The sequence below is a fragment of the Magnolia sinica genome, chromosome 14 (assembly GCF_029962835.1).
Source record: "Magnolia sinica isolate HGM2019 chromosome 14, MsV1, whole genome shotgun sequence".
NCBI classification, from domain to species: Eukaryota; Viridiplantae; Streptophyta; class Magnoliopsida; order Magnoliales; family Magnoliaceae; genus Magnolia; species Magnolia sinica.
In genome coordinates, this window is record NC_080586.1 from 58645595 (window position 1) to 58663352 (window position 17758).

At 40.8% G+C, this 17758-nt stretch overlaps 1 protein-coding gene across 5 annotated transcripts in view; it reads left to right on the plus strand.

The window, feature by feature from the left end:
* LOC131225832 (uncharacterized) overlaps positions 1-17758 on the plus strand; it is a 56799-nt gene that overhangs the window by 7238 nt on the left and 31803 nt on the right. Inside the window, exon 8 of one of the 5 annotated variants that reach the window (XR_009161581.1) lies at positions 194-328. The exons of the other annotated variants lie outside the window; for them this stretch is intronic. The gene's annotated coding sequence lies outside the window, so the exon portion shown is untranslated. The remainder of the gene's footprint in view (positions 1-193; positions 329-17758) is intronic. 5 annotated transcript variants of the gene reach the window in all.

Consider the following 17758-nt stretch of genomic DNA (forward strand, 5'->3'; position numbering starts at 1 on the left):
GAATTGTGTGTGTTTGTTCAATCAAAGAGGAAATGTGCAAAATTTAATGGAAATCTTTAGTATTCAAAATGATGAAGCTGCCCTCAACTTGCAGTAACATTCTTCTCAAGTCAAACTTGAAAGTAATGCAACTGCAATTTGAGACCTTGTCCCTCTATGTAATCTGATTTAGTCTTGCCACTTTGCTATGCAGACCCCCAAATTAACTGGGACAAGGCTATGATAATTATGATGATGATAAATCAATGCAATTGAACTCACTAATGTATCCGAAGCCACTCTTAAAATGGAGTGGAATAGGCTGTATGAATTGCATACTTAAAAAAAGGTAGGTTTGTATTAATTACATTGCCAATGTTAATTGTTCTCTTTAGCTTATTTTGTAACTAGAGGTTTAAGATTTTCAGAAAATTTCTACATTTCTCGCCTGCTTAAAGAGTTTGGATAAATAAATCTATCAATTTTGTATCTGATCTGGATAATAAATAATCCCTTTTGACTAAGTATCTTTGGATGTTCTTTGCTTTCCATTTTCTGGTGAGGTGCATGGTGAATGAAGTATGAACTGCAAAATATGAACTTTGAAGTATATGATATACCATCTTGTTCTAAGTACCTATGTACTGCAAACTTTTTACTAGCATCCTTGCCTGATGTTTCATGGGCTTCCCATAATTCTCTAGCCTACTTAGTGTAGGAGTAGAATCCTAGGAAGAATCATACACCACACACAAGATGTGGTTGGAACGTAACTAGTCATCCACTCTCAATTTCTTACTTTTCATGGAACCAGCAGGTTCCATCTCTTTAAGCAATCGTCATGGATCAGTGAATTCCTTTTTAATTTTTAATTTTTAATTTATATTTATTTATTTATTTATTTATTATTATTATTATTTTTATACTTTGATAGTTGTTGATAAGAAATGGGCCTTATATTGCCACCCCTTGGAGTTGGTGCCATCAAATCAGTCTGATGTCTTGAAACTTCTTGCTTGTTAATGGGTGGGTAGGAAATGGAATCTGTCTTCAAATTATTTAGGTAAGGTATGAATTTCTGTTGTTTAAAAGAGTCACAGGTGATCCATTTCAACACTTCTGGGGGGTTGGCTCTTCCATGATATCTCTATCACAGCTTCTACCAGATTCCATTTTAACACTTATTTCCAATTGATGGAACAGAGGGAGGCTGAGATTTTCCTTAAATCAACATTTTTTTTTTTCTTGAGGAAACAACATTTTATCAAAAACCTGAAAGAATACAACGCTAAGAAATAGAACAAGAAAGATTAAGCGCAACTCTAGTTGCATCCGCATGGGGGACCCATCTCAACAAATGATTAATGATTTTCCCAATCAAATCCTCTACGGAAGTGCCTTGTCTCCTGAAAATAGTGGTCTTTTCGTTCCTTCCAAATGGACCATAAAATCACCATGATAAGTAACCTCTAAGCAATTTTCCCTTATTTCGTACTAGCTCCGCCGTGCCATACCCCAAGGAGAATGTCCACTGGCTTTGGCATTACCCATGGAACTTGAAGCACATTAAGCATATTAGGCATATATTGGGAAGGATTAGGAATCTTCGTTGTAAGTTATCGATCGTCAAAATTCTTTTCCTTTTGACTAGCCAAACGAAAGCAACCACTCTCAGAGGAGCCCCATAAAACTAGTGTTGAAAAGGATGAGCTGGCCTAGAGGAGTTTGAGCTGGAAATCGCATGGAATAATGATCGGACCGAGAATCTCTCGGAGGGGTGGCCTCTCCAAATCAAGCTGTCCACATCCGTTGAAGGAACCAAGTTCTTTAGAAGATCCAAAAGAGCAATGAAATCCCCCACTTTAGTGTTGTTCATGTTCTTGTGAGGAGGGCTCCAAACAATCACATTTCCTACTGAGGAGTAGCATTTGGCCACATAAATATGGCGGTCTGGAGCAAGAAGAGACAACCTAGGGAAGAGATCCTGAAGAGTTGTGTCACCGCACCAAATGTCCTCCTAGAAATGGATGTGAGACCCATTCCCAAGAGTAAACGCAACCCTGGTATGGATTAAATGTTCCATTGCGCAATCCCTTTCCTAATACCCGAGGTGCGATAAAGCGACGACTGTCTCACATAACAACCACCCTCATCCACTCTATGCTTGCCACGATTTCCTTCCACAACCTCCCACCTTCGGTACCGAATCTCCAATGCCATTTCTCAAGATTCATGTCACTCAAGCTTTTAATTCCCACCCCTCCCTTTGGCACCGGTCTGTAAACGTCACCCCTTTTAAGAAGCTGGAATTCCCCCCCCTTCCAAAAAAAGTCCCCTCTCAACTTTTCAAGTCTATCAACCACCTTGGCTAGGCATTTGAAGAGAGACGTGAAGTTTATTGTCATGTTCTAGAAAGTAGCTTTGATAAGAGTAAGCCTTCCCTCGTAAGAGATAAACTTGCTCTGCCACGTTGAAAGCTTTTTCTCTATCCTTTCAATCACCTTGTCCCACAAATGGATTTGTGTCTTTCCAATGCAAAGGGAGAGACCCAGATCTGTGGCTAGGAACGAACCCATCTTGCACCCATAGACTCTATCCAAGGGATGGTGGTTGTCTTGAGGAACATGAATCCCTAACATTTCGCTTTTGGCGACATTCACCTTCAAGCCTAACATTGCCTCGAAGCAAATAATGATCTTCCGCAAGTTATCGACCATCTCCGGGATTGCATTGCAGAACAATAAGGTGTTGTTGGTGTACTGCATGCAGTGTTCAAATTATCTCTGATATTATCGAATGATCTCCAATATTATCTTTATCTCCAGTTCAGCGATATCGATAACACTGGTAGCAATACCGATAACGCAGGTAGTATCAGATATTCCAGGTATTAGCAATGTATCGCCAACGTATCAATGTCGCTAATGTAATCGTCAATATTTTCAACTACGTAAATTATAGGTGTCGCTTGTATTGCCAATGCATCAATATCGCCAATGTATCGCCAAAATTTTTTACTATATAAATTCTGAGTAATGCTTATATCATAAGTGTATCGACGATATTTCAATAATATTACCAACGTATTGATATCATGAAATTTTTTATTTCAAGGGCACATGGTTATATGTAGTGTTCAATTTGTCATTGATAAATTGATAATATTTCGATATTATCGATATCGCAACATGCGAGATATCTAGACTAAAATCTTTCATTTCCTTTCCAATTGTGGATATTTCTTGGTGAAATATCATGTGTTGTTGATATTTTGCAATATCGATGGATGTTTGGATGGAAGGTTAGATGGTTAAATAGGCCGGAGGGGATGGTTGAACTGATTTCTTACAACAACACATGCTTTTACAGCCCCATTAAATGGAAACTTGTTATGTATGTATTCTTTTTGCAATTTTTTTATTTCTAAATACGCAAATATGTACATTTTAACAACTCCTGAAGTTTCACTGAAAATTCAATCGCTTTTCCTATGTTTCCCTGCATTTTCGGTTATTAGCGATATTATCGGCGATATCAATATTGTTTCCATATCCCTGGCCAATGAAACTTGTAGTGATACCGATACTTGGAACACTAACTGCAGGTGAGTGAGAGAAAGTCCATCTGTCACCCTGAAACGCTTGATTAAGCCAACTATCTAGGCTTTATACATCATTTACTAAAAGCCTCCCCCACAACCACAGAGAGATAGGGAGAGAGGGGACCTCCTTGCCTAAGGCCCTAGGAAGCCTTGAAGAAGCCATTGACCATAACTGAGAAAGATGCTATTTGGATGCAAGCGCAGATCGAACTCCTCCACTTATCTCCAAAGCCCAGCCGTGCAACATATAGTACGGGAATCCCCAATCAACGTGATCATACGGCTTCTCCAAATCAAGCTTACATGCCAACCCGGGCTTCCACTGTCTGTGTCTTGAGTCAATACAATCATGAGCTAATAAAGCTCTATCGAGGATCTGTCTGCCTAACACGAATGCTCCCTGATTCCCAGCTATGACCTTAGACAGAACTCCAAGGAAGCGCAACACGAGCATTTTGGCTAGGATTTTATAGAGCCCCTCTATAAGATTGATCAGCCTAAAGTCTTTAAGTTGTTCTATGCAATCCGTCTTGGGAATAAGCACAATAAAAGATGCCCCACATCTCCATTGACAACCTGCTACGACCATGAAATTCGGACACAAAGTCCACGACGTCAAAACCTAGAACATGCCAGAAAATCTAAAAGAAAGCCACAGGGAAACCATCCGGGCATGGAGCTTTATTTCCACACATCGAATCTACTGACACTTTGACTTCTTCCATCGAAAACGAAACTTCAAGAGCAACAACTTCCTCTTCCGAGATAGAATCAAATCCCAAATTGTCTAGGCGCGGTCTATTCCAGTCTTTAGCCGAAAGCAATGATCTATAGAAAGAGACGATAGAGTCGCAAATTTTTCCCATTTGTAGTTGTTTAACCATTAATACGCAGACTGGATATACGATTAAATCTTGCCCAACCACCAGCCATATTATGAAAGTATCACGTGTTTTTATCCTCTTCCTTGAGCCACTCCTATCTTGACCTTTGCCACCACTTGATTTCATCTTCCTTAGCCTTAGAAGCATAAGACTGGGACAAAGCTGCCCTTTTAATTCTCCCCTCGTCCGTGACAGTATCCCTCTCTTCTAACATATCTAGATCATGAATTTCTTCAGCTATCGCCTCAAATTCAGCCTCTCAGGCCTCAAGGACTTCCTTTTTCCACTCTTCGAGCTTTTCTTCCAAGTTCCAACATCCTAAGCTTCTTAAAAAGCCGAAAACCAGCAAATCCCTCTACCTGAAAAGACTTCCACCATTTGGAGACCAACTCTTTAAAACCTTCAACCTCCGTCCAAGCCAGCTCAAACCTGAAAGGCCTTGGACCCCGATTGTCCTGCTGGACCTCCAAAATAATAGGCCGAGGATCCGAAGCGATGTGAGGCAAACCCCATTGAACTACCAATGGGAACTTAACAATCCAATCTAGAGACACTAAGAATCTGTCCAACCAGGAGAGAATAACGTTTTTCTATCCATTCAACCACGTGAAATTAGCCCCCTGATGTGGCAGATCGATGAGGTCGTGCTTAGACACCCGATCTGAAAAGTTCCTCGTGCTACATGTGACATGTCCCCCATTAGATTTCTCATAAAGGAAGTGGACCATGTTAAAATCCCCGCCAACGCACCATGGGTCATCCCATCTGCTCCTGATTGCGTCCAACTCAAGCCAAAAACTGTTTCTACTGGAAGGAGTGCAAGGGCCATAAACAAATGTAAAAACCCACTGAAATCCTGTGGCCACTTCATTGAATTTAATTGGCAAAGAAAAATTCCCTTGGACTGAATCTACATTCTTCCAAATGTCTGTATTCCAAGCAACAAGGATACCCCATGACGCCCCCATTTGCATCAACCGTAACCCAGCCTATGTTAGATATACCCCATAAAGAGACTATCGTACCTCTGTCGAGCTGCTGCATCTTTGTTTCTTGCAAAGTGATGATTTCAACCTTAGTCTTTCTGTACATCTTTTTTCACCTGAGATTACTTGTCTCTGCTTCTCAATCCCTGATATTCCAAGATAGAACAATCATTGAGAATTGTTCCTACCTGGTCTTGCCCTCTTACCAGTGCTTGTTTTCCCATTAGCATCGTAGTTGATCAAACACTCAAGGCTGAGAAGCTCTCTCAAAACTTTAGGTGACTTCTTAGTGACAGACATCTGGCCTTGCCACATTCTCTGCATCACTTTCTTCCTGACAATGTGGTAGAAATCAGTTACATCCTCATCTTGAGCACCAAAGGACAAACCGATCTCCCTCCTTACCATTTGAGCACATCCTTCGACCACTTGTGCTGTTCTGCAGATATCTCGTCACTTGCCATTTCAAGTTGCGAGCTATCTCCCTCCGTTGAGATTTCTCCCCTGGCATCGAGCACATCTGGTGCAAGCAAAAGTGAAGCCCTTAGAGGCGTGATCACCACTGCATCTTCCAGAGAGGCCCCCTCTTTGAAATCATCCCCTCGACCCCCACCATGCCAAAATTTTTCAACACCTTAGCCCACAGAAGATGCACAAGTGGACAATAGATGAGGAGGTGGTCCACTGTTTCCTCATTAGTGCAACACATTATGCACCTTCTAGGCATTGCCATTCCTCTCTTTTTAAGATTATCAACACTCAGGACTTTTTTAGACAAGGCGGCCAAACAAAAGCCCTCACCTTCAATGGGATTGGTACTCTCAATGGGCCATGAACATGGTTTGGAGTTGAGGAATGAGAGCCGCTTAATTCTCTGGCCATTGATGTAACTGAGTAGAACCCATTAGATTCTAGAGTCCACGTTTATGATATGTGAGATCTACTGGGGAGTCTTGACAGCAAGGTTTTCAAGCTCGGTTTCAGGGTGCAGCTCTTCCTGGGATCTGACTGAGTCATATCATTGATATCTTGTCAAATGAGTTGCCTGGATGTTACAAGAAAAAAGTTGAAAAATTCAAGAAAATTATAAAAACATCAGAAAAATAAAGAAAATGTGAGAAAAAATCTGAAAATTTTAGGAAAAAAATTAAAACACAGATATATAAATGAATTAAACTTATATTCAGTTAGTCACACAAATTTTAATTCAAACTGAGAGAAATCTAGATGAAAATATTATGTTAACAAACTCAAAACAAAATCCACAATAATTAGCCAACTCATGGAACAAAGTAGTTCCTAAAATTAAAAACCACGTGTATAAACAAATTAAAATTATATTCAGTTAGTCACAAAATTTAAACACACATTGATAGAAATCTAGATGCAATATTATGTTATTAAGAAATTGAAACCTAAATCCATAATAATTAGCTAACATGGAACTTGATGCAGTTTGTGTTAGAAAATGAAGATTATTACCCATTATAAGTAGGGTTTTGCATAATGATGTGAATCTAACATGTATAGGCAACTTAATGGCCTGTTTGGATTGACGTATACCAGTGTATTGCATTGTATCCATCTACTGTTCATGTATACGTTCGACAAAAATCATTATACATCCAAATCAACAGATGACAGGTGAGTGTTTGGATCAGAATGCGTGTTGGGCAGGTATACAAATGCGTCCAAGTAGTCAATGTTTGGATACAACGTATTAGGGCTACGTAGTGTATATACGTTTTATATTGAGGCCGATACGAGTTGGCTATTCCTACTGCCCGGCTTCAACAGGTTGATGGTCAGTACTATGTGGGCCCCACGATTATGTCTGTTACCCATCCAGGCCGTCCATCTATTTTACACTTGTTAGATCGTGAATGAATTAGGGCCATGTAGCCAATCGATGCCGTCCGCCCAGAGTATTAGGGCACATATAGGATCCATCATCAGCAACGAATTCAGGTGAGGGAGGTAATCCGATTCCAACCGTGCATCTACTAATTGTGGGACCCATCAGTATAATAAAAGGTAGAAACTCATATAAACAACTATTTTTGTAAGTTGCTGATATACATATTCATGGGATATTTTTGTAAATCCTATAAAGAATATCATACATTGCACAATCATGGGAATATCACATAGAATAGTGCACGCACCCGCTGACCGAAATGAAGAATACAGATAGGTGACTATTTTCCACAGAGTTCACAAGGGGGTGTATTGTCTGCATCGTCGCATCAGGAGTCTTGTGGTTAGGAAATAATTTAGTGAATATCAAGAAGATTAGAGTGGTGGTTTTTAAAATTATGAGCTCCGGTAGTACGTCATCATAGAATGCATGCAATCTATAAATATCCACAAACAGGTGAAAAGGGAGAACATATAATGAAGGGAAGGTCGTCTTAAGAAAGGGCCTATAGTTTGGATTTTCTCAAAAGGAATTGAGTCCAAATAAAGAAAAAATGAAGAGATGAGTAATACCTCCACTAATGATCAAGCCAGATGTAGCACGACCTTACTGAAAAAAAAAAAACCCCAAAAGCAGATGGTGTAGAAGAAGAAAAACGAGTGAGGGTTTTTATAAACCGTAGCCTTCTTCAAATCAATGATCTACCCACACCCTTCACCTACCTTTAATGGTCGCATGCACTGGTCATATCTAATCTTCCACACTGACTGAGCAGAGATTGGAAAACCCTTTAATACGACGTCCTGAGATTTAGCTGAAAATCTCCTCAATCGGCGGTATAGCCAGACCTAGAAAGTAAATAGTTCTTTCACAAATAGAGGTGTATACGCAGACCGTATACACCCCACTGGAAAAGGGGCTACTTGCATTCGAAGAGTTAGGTGCCACTTCTCTCCTGAATCGGGTCATATTTTCAGGGGAGAAGCGTATTGATATAGAATCAGGAAGGAGGACATCAGAACCTGAACGATCTGCTTTCAGGCCTCCGATCTGGAAAATGAAATCCCAGATTGCCCCGTTCCAACTCTCCGAAAAGAGTTTCGACTGTAATATGAATCCCAAACCTTCGAAAGATAACCAGAGGAGGTGACTGACCACATGCAATAGAAGGCGGACGATCAGGAGCAATGAGGGAGTAGAATGCAATGGTTGTCCATAGATACAACCTCCTTTCATAAAGATGATTTCAAATGCCAGAACTGCATCATGAGTGCGTTGCACTGCTCGATGCACTAGTGTCTGACTTTACTGCACCGCCATTTGATAAATTTGATTCCGTGAGGTATTCGCAGGCTTCGTACTCCCCAGACTTCAACTCCGTATCAAACATTGTATATTGTATTTTTCGACCTTTAATACAATACAAATCAATCCTGACCGTCAAGCCAAACAAGCCCTAATTGTAATTATGTAGTATCTGTATACCTATGTAGTTGTCATGTCAATCAATACCAAAGAGAGTTGTGTGCTAGCTGAAACCCATCTCCATCTCCATATGCATATATATGATGCTGATAAGGTTCTTGTCCTCCCTATCCATATCCAAAGATCATATCAATGTTGCCATTCTCCATCTCCATCTCTACGATGTGGTGAGGATATTGTCCTCCTTGTCTATATCCGAAGATCATATTTGTTAATGTACGTAGTCTAAATACTCTTGTGTTGCACCATACCCCATTCTTATCTTTATTTTTAGCTTATGTATTGTAATTATAATAGGTCTCTCTCTGTCTTGGAAACATTCCTTCTATAAATAAAGATGGTAGGGAGAGAGGGAGGATATGCAAAACCTCTCCTCTTTTCACGTTCTCTCTCTTGCTCTTCTTTCATGTTGCTCTATATGGCATCAAAGCATAACTAATCAAATCCCCTTCTCTTGCTTCTCCATTTTTATTTTTTTCTTTTTCTTCATCTTTTCTTTTATTCTACATAATCCCTTTTTGAAGCATTGTCTTGCCCCTGTTCTCTTTGTAAGATGGTGAGGAAGAGAGATTTTCCCATCACCATCCTATAGTTGAATCACATGAATCATTGAAATACTTTGGAAGTGTCTTCTCCACCGGATTTAAGTTCTGACACCAAATTCGTGTTCTGGCAAGTTTTCTGGTGCCAAATTTGAGTTGGAAACTCTTCAACATAGTCGTATTTCTTTTCCGGCATCAGAAATCTAGACCCCTCTGCACTCAACAAATTTGGGTCTAAGACTCCCTAGAGCCATTGGAATCTCTTCGAGATCCCTTTGGAGTTGCCAAATTTGGATTTGGAACTCCCTAGAGCCTCTAGAACCCCTTTGAGATCCCTCTGCCGGTTTAGAACTCTCTAGAGTTGCTAGAATCTCTTCTAGGGCCCTCTACAATTAGCGGACTTGGATCTGGACCTCCCTAGAGCCACCGATATTTCTTCTAGATCCCTTTATTGTCATCGAAATATCCGCTGGAGCTCTCCACAGTTGCCAGAATCTCTTTTGGACCCCTCTGGAACTGTTGGACTTGGGTCCAAGCCTCCTAAAGCTGCCAGAATCTCTTATAGCCCCAACTTTTGTCATCGAATTTGGGTTCGCGCCTCCCTAGAATCACCGAAATATCTTCTAAAGCCCTCTTTAGTTGCTGGAGTGAAGTCTATGCCTCCCTAGGATCGCTGGAATCTCTGTAGAGCCTTCTCATTATCTAGAACCTTCTTGTGGGCCATCTGGACACCAAGTGCTGCCAAATTTGACACAGATGATTCTGAGGTCTTGGAAAATTGGTTTGATTCTATTCTTTTTTTTTTTGGTACATATTATCCTTCCTATAGTTTATATCTAAATGGAAAATAATAAAAATAATCAGATTTCATTTGGACAAGTGGACAACCCTAGTCTTACAATAACTATAGTAAAACTAAATGGCATAAATTATTTGGAGTTGTCCCAAGTTGCTTCGATGTATATTAGCACACAAAAAAGACTGGGATTCATTACAAGAACCAAGAAACAACCCCAATCTAATGATCCCACTTATAATGATGGTAAAGTTGTAGTCAATGAATAGAGGTATGCTTCACTTTACTTGGGGGGGTTAAAAATTCTGATTGGGTAGTTGTTGATGCTTGGGGGGTTGGGGTGATTTGGTTGCGTGGAAGTCCCAAGTTTGGAGACCGATAAATTCTTTTTTATGGTAGATTTTCTATTTTTGTTCTTCTTGAGGAGATAACTTTAGGTTTTTAGTGGGTTTTTTTTTTTTCCTGCCATGTATGGTCCTTGGTGTTACAATTTGAGCGATCAATTTTGGGCTGAACTCAACAATGTTAGACAGATGGGCGGCCCCCTGGTGTATTGTAGGAGATTTTAACATTGTCCCTTTTTCTTTTGAGAAACTTGGTGGTTGCAGGGTTACCTAGAGCATGTCCTCCTCTGATTGGGTGGCTTGCCATGAATTGGTAGATTTGCTCCCGGGGGGGGGGGGGGGTTGGGGGGCGGGATTTTTGGTCTTAGTGGATTGGCTTGAGTGATACCCTTTAGCTAATCAACATGGTCTTCCGAAGGAAGTGTCTGATCATAGGCTCGTTATTTTAGAAGTGGAAGTGGATGATGAAAGTGGACGATTTTGATCAACTTGTCGCAGATTGGTGTTCCTTATTTTCGGTTGACGGTTTTGCTAGTTTCAGAATTAGCAAAAAACTCAAAATGTTAAAAGAGAAACTCAAATTGTGGAACAAAGAGGTCTTGGCCGAGGGAGAGAGTTTGATAAAATAGCGGAAGAAATTCATCTACTTGACCTCTTAGAAGAAAGCAGGTCTCTTTCCCTAGAAGGTAGATTGAAAAGGGTTGATTTGCCAATTTCTTATGCTAACAAGGCCAAAGAGGAAGAAATTAAATGGCATCAGAGTTGAGAGCAGTTTGGCTCAAGGAAGGTGACAAGAATACCTGCTTATTTCATAGCATCGCCAGTGCTTGAGCTTGGGGTAATAAAATTTCCTCTCTGGTTGCTGATGGGGTAAGTGTCACAGATAATGATAGGATATATGATTTTATAGTTTCTTTATACCAAAATATGCTTTCTGGTGAAAAATGGGGGTGGTCGAGATTGGATAACCTCCAATTCCGTTTGCTTTGTTCGGAGGATGGCGCTTGCTTATAAAAACCTATCTCGAAGGAAGAGGTGAAATCGACTCTAGATTCTATGTGCAATGACAAGGCTCTGGGCCTGATAGTTTTCCCATTGCCTTTTTCTAGAAGTTTTGGTATATAGTGAAGGAAGACATCATCGATTTTGTTGTGAAATTCTCAAAGCGGGGTCATTTATCTAGGAACTTGGGGCTTCATTTATTGTGCTGATCCCAAAAGTGGAAGGAGTTGAAAGGTTGATTGAATTCAGGCCAATTAGCCTTATTGGGGCTGCTACAAGCTGTTGGCTAAAATTTTGCCTTCAGATTCAGGGAGGTTTTTTCTAAGGTGATTTCAGAAAATAAGGGTGCCTTTGTGGCAGGAAGACAGATTCTGGAGAATGCTCTCATAGCCCATAAATGTATTGGTACCAAGAACAGGGAGAAGAAGAGCTAGTTAGTCTGTAAGCTCGACATCGAAAAGGCTTATGATCATGTTGACAATGACTTTTTATACTACATGCTCCGTAGATTGTGGTGTGACCGAAAGTGGAGGGCTTGGATTGGAGCTTGTGTGCAGTTTGCTTCCTTTTTAGTTCTTGTTAATGGATTGCCAAAAGGGTACTTCAACACATCTTGGGGTCTTAGGCAGGGTGTCCCAATCTCCCCATACCTATTTGTCGTTATTGGTGAAGCCTCAAGCATGATGCTTCAGAAAGGTGAGGAGAATGGGCTTTTTAGTGGTTTTAAAGGCACAGGAGAAGGGGAGACCTCAAGCCATCTTTAGTATGCCGATGACACGTTGCTGTTTTACGAGGTGAAGGCAGATTCAGTGGACAATCTGCAGAAAATTTTAGTTTTCTTTGAAGCGGCTTCGGTACTGAAGATTAATGTGGCTAAATTTGAAATGTCGGGAGTGCATGTTGAAAGGGAGGATCTAAGTCGTTAAACACATGCATTTTTTGTTATAAATCTAGAACCTTTCCGCCATCATATCTTGGCCTTCCGCTCCGTATTGGGGAGCCTCCTAAGCACTTATGGGGCAAAAGTTATTTAGAGAATTAAGCGGAAACTGACTTCTTGGAAATGTCGTTATATCTGCTTGAGGTGCATGGAAAACGAGGAGACAATTGGCCATCTTTTCATTTATTGTCTGTTTGTTGCTAGAGTGTGGAATCATTTTGTCCTCCTTTAACACTACTCTTGGGTGATGCCTATGCAGTAGAAGACTTACTTTGGGCATGGCCCGACGGACCTGGTAGAGGCAGTAAAGCTGTATGGAGGTTGACCGTCATGGCTGTCCTTTGGGCCATTTGGGGTTTAGAATGGGCATTGTTTTTGAAATGAGAGGGAGGGTCATTTAGAGGTCATTGCTAGAGTTAAGGGCTTGGTGTCAGAATATGTGGTGTATGCTAAATAAGCACCGACTAGCCTTATTTTTTTTTTTTTAAATTTTTGTGGTTGTCCCTTGTTTGTATTTTTCTCACTTTTCACGAGATTTTAGTAAATTATTATCTCTTTAAAAAAAAAGATGAATGGGAAAGTGAAAATTGGCTTGTGATGTCTTAGTTGCAATTCCATGCAACCCAATTTTAGTCATGGTCTCTATCTCTTGAAAACTAGAAAGGATGTGTGGGATGAAGTAGCAAAAATGTACTCTCACTAGGAAGACTTATCCGACCTTTATCAATTCCACATAGAGATTAACAATCTCAGACAAAGTGATGGAACCATAGAAGAGTATTTTGCTAACTTTAACAAAAAATGGGAAGAATTGGATAACTATTTAACAACTATTCTTGAATTCGAAGATCTGAAGAATTTTTTATTTTTATTTTTTAAAAAAACCTAAAAATCTTTTAAGTTTCTTGCTGGTCTTCGTTCGACTTCAAACCTCAACGTATACAGATTCTTTAGAGAGAATCTCTTCCTAACCTTGAATCAGTATATAGCTACATATGCACAGAAGCTAGACGACGAAATGTCTCTCAAGCTATCCCTTCTAGAACGATCAACCTTGACCATAGACTCTAAAAGTGCTAAAGGACAAGAACTTGGATAAAGATAAGTTCAGATGCACACACTGTGGAAAAAGCCGACATCTAAAATAATTCTGTTGGGTTCTTCATCCTCATCTTTGGCCAAAGGACATTAGAACGAAGTCTTCTACTAATATGAGCACTGTTGAAGAATCTTCCACCAAGGGACAAAACTGTACCGACCAAGACTCAAGGGACAAAACTACTGGTGAACTTGAGACGATCCTTAGATAAATACAACTATGTGATCAAAATTAAGAAGAAAAAGCTTAATAATCATTACTTGCAGCATGAATATCTTGATGAAGTTGACTATCGCACCTTGTCTATAAGATTCTAGTATCTTTTATATCCTCTTGGTTTTCTTCCTCTCATATCCGTCTTTGCACCCTTTAGTGTAGCACATAAGTACCCCATTCTTGGCTTCACATTGTTGGGGAGCTGCGGAAGCAAACCTCGAAATTAAATCACACAATGATAAGCAAACGCAAACAAAACATGCACAAGTACACACAAATTTTACGTTGAAAAACCCTTGCGGGAAAAAATCATGTCACAACGCGACGAGCAATCACTATGAAAGCGAAAAGTACAAGAGATGGATGCACTTACAATTCCGAAAACCCTCGTTTTCTCCTCTCCAAACCTTAGAAACGACTTAACCCCAATTATAATACCATAATCCCACATTACACCCATATATATAGTATTACACCCGGAATAGGAAACAAAAGTGCGCAATTATGCAAAGCTATGTGCGCTGTCGATCTAACCATCGATCGAGCAAACCCTTGATCGATTGAGCTCCCATGTTCAATCAATCGAACATGCTCAAAACTGTCCAAAGAGTTTACATGAAAATTTTGAATTATGTCGATCGATTGAGTCGAGAATTCGATTGATCAAACTTGTCTAAAAGTGTCCAAAGACCAATATGTAAAGTCCTGGGTGCTCTCGATCAATTGACCAAGCTGGTCGATCGATCGAGCCCCTGTTTTCAACACAAATTGAAGACATCTGACAACACACATTACTATCAGCTAGTTCAACCCTCTGATAAGTGGTTCATTTAGCGTAATTATGTTCTCAGCTTTCATCCACCTCACTAGATTCCGTTGTGTTGGCCTCCTCTGGTGTTTCATCTGATTTTTCTCCCTTCTGGGCTTTAGAATTATAACAATCCTTCTTCATATGCCCTTGTCTCCCACAATTCCAGCACTTCATCTTCCCCTTGCCCTTAGATTTGGACCGAGATCATGAGTTTCCCTTCTCTTGCTCAGAATTTCTTTCCCTAGCGACCAACGCATCTGTAGAGGACCATGCGCTGCTATCCTTCTTTCTCAACATCTTTGATTGAAGGGTTGAGATAATAGTCTCGACATCAATGGTCTCCTTACCATAACACATAGTGTCTACGAAGCTTTCGTACGACTTCAGAAGAGAGTTCAACGAGATTAGGGCTTGATCTTCTTCACCAATCTTCACTTCCACACTTGTCAATTTGCAAAGTAATCGATTGAATGCGCTGATGTGATAAGGTCTGACACTTCCGCTATCTTCAGGTTATAGAATTGCTTTTTTAGGTACAGACGATTTGAGAGAGATTTTGTCAAGTAGAAGCTATTTAACTTCGCCCAAAGTCCTACGGTGTTCTTTTGATCAAGGACATTATAAAGGATGTTATCCGCCAAACACAATTGGACTGAGGTTTTCACCCTCTCATCCAATTCTTCCCACTCTTCATCGCTCATAGACGCTGGACACTTCACTACACCAAGGAGTGCATGTTGCAACCATTGTTCGAATTATCCCCAATATTATCGAAATATCCACAATGTTATCTCTAGCTCGGCGATACTGATAACATTGGAAGTGATACCGATAACACCAGTAATATCATAAATTCCAGGTATCAACAATGTATTGCTAATATCGCCAACGTATCAATATAGCCAATATTTTAAGCTGTGTAAATTCCGGGTGTCGCTTGTATTGCCAGTGTATTGATATCGTCATTGTATTGCCAATATCTTCGACCGTGTAAATTCGAGGTGACTCTTGTATCACAAGTGTATCATCGATATTTCAATAATATTGCCAAAGTAGAGATATCACAAAAAGATGTTTATTAAAAAAAATAATTCCATTTTAAAATTTTTTTATGGGCACATGGTTGTATGCAGTGTTCAATTTGTTGTTGATAATATCTCAATATTATCGTTATTGCAATATGCGCAATATCAAAACTACGATCTTTCGTTTCTTTTTCAGTTGTTGATGATTTCTTAGCAAAATATCGTAAGTCATTGATATTCTGCAATATCGATGGATGTTTGGATGGATGGTTAGATGGGATGGATGGGATGGTTAGACTATTTCTTACGATGGCACATGCTTTTAGGCCCCTATTAAATATAAACTTATTATGTATACATTCTTTTTGCAATTTTTTATTCCTAAATATGCAAATGTGTATTTTAGCTATCCTGAACTTTCACTGAAAATTCCACCATCTTTCGAATGTTTCTCCGCATTTTTGGTTATCAGCGATATTGGTTAGATGGGATGGTTAGACAATTTCTTACGACGGCACATGCTTTTAGGCCCCTATTAAATGTAAACTTATTATGTATACATTCTTTTTGCAATTTTTTATTCTTAAATATGCAAATGTGTATTTTAGCTATCCTGAACTTTCACTGAAAATTCCACCATCTTTCGCATGTTTCTCCGCATTTCCGGTTATCAGCGATATTGGTGATATCGATATTGTTTCCATATACCTAGCTAACAAAATTTGTAGCGAAACAGATACTTTGAACGCCGGTTGCAACCCTTGTTGAACTAGAAGGCCTCTTATCTTCACCTTCCATAGTTCAAAGCTGTTTTTTCCGGTGAACTTGTCTGTTTCATACTTCATGTTAGGTCCCTTAATTGTCTTGTCTCGGATCTAAACTCGAATCGCAACTTGTATATCTGATACCACTTGTTGGGGAACCACGGAAGCAAACCCGGAATTTAGATCACACAACGAGAAGCAAACATAAACAAAGCATGCACAAGTGCAACATGATCCCCCAAGGTTCAGGGGTGAGCCCGACCCTTCTGCCGCCGAGTTGTGGCGCACTGAGGTGGAGAGGATATTTGACACCATGCAGTGTCCGAGCGAGTAGAGAGTCTTGTTAGCCACTTTCCTTCTGTAGGGCGAGGCCCGACATTGGTGGTCATCAGTATCGAGGATGGCCGGGCTAGGTTTTGTTTGGACCTGGAAGGACTTTGTGGATCGTTTTGACCAGCAGTTCTTTCCCGAGCATGTTCAGGAGCAGAAGGCGATTGAGTTTGAGACCCTAGTTTAGGGTGATATGACGATGTCCCAGTATGAGGCCCATTTTGTAGTACTTTCCTAATTTGCTTCCTACCTCATCGACGACGAGAAGCAGAAGGCTTGCCACTTTGTGAGCGGCTTGCATCCCGCTCTTCGCAGCCGCGTGGTGGGAAATTGCTTGACGACGTTTGATCAGGTCGTTCACAGAGCATTGGTTTATGAGGAGGACTGGGCCATGTCCCGGAGGACCCGAGATCAGAGTTACGACGGAGACCAGCTCCCAACAGCATCGTCAGCAGAGGCGGAGGGGCCGATCTGAGTTTAGGCAGCTCGCAGCGCAGTCAGCAGCTTCATCATCGGCGCAGCCAGCAGCTCCTCCGGGCCGTTTTCCAGTGTTTGCTATGAATGTGGGCAGACAGGGCATCGGAGGCGTGATTGCCCTCTCCCCTTACAGCAGCAGAGGCCACCGCAGTTGCCTTCTCCCCATCTTCTTCATCAGCAGCAGCATTAGCAGCAAGCGCAGCATCAGGCTCCCTCTCCTAGGCCTCCTCCTCAGCAGCAGAGGCAGGCCTCCATAGCGGCCACAGTAGCAACAGAGACAGCAGCAGCAGAGGGGATATGTACCTCCCCCCCAGTCCCTGGGTTGAGTATATATTGCCGCATAACAGGCGTAGAGTTAGGATCCACAGTCTTCAGGCTTGCTTCCTTTGCCAGCTCAGCGCAGATTCTATTCCACGCAGCAAGCGCAGGGTCAGGACCCACAATCTTCTATCGATGGAGTTGTCGAGGGTATGCTCCTTGTTTCTGCTTGTGTTGCTCACATTCTGTTTGATTCTGGCGCTTCCCATTCTTTCGTGGCCGAGGAGTTTTGCCGATCGAC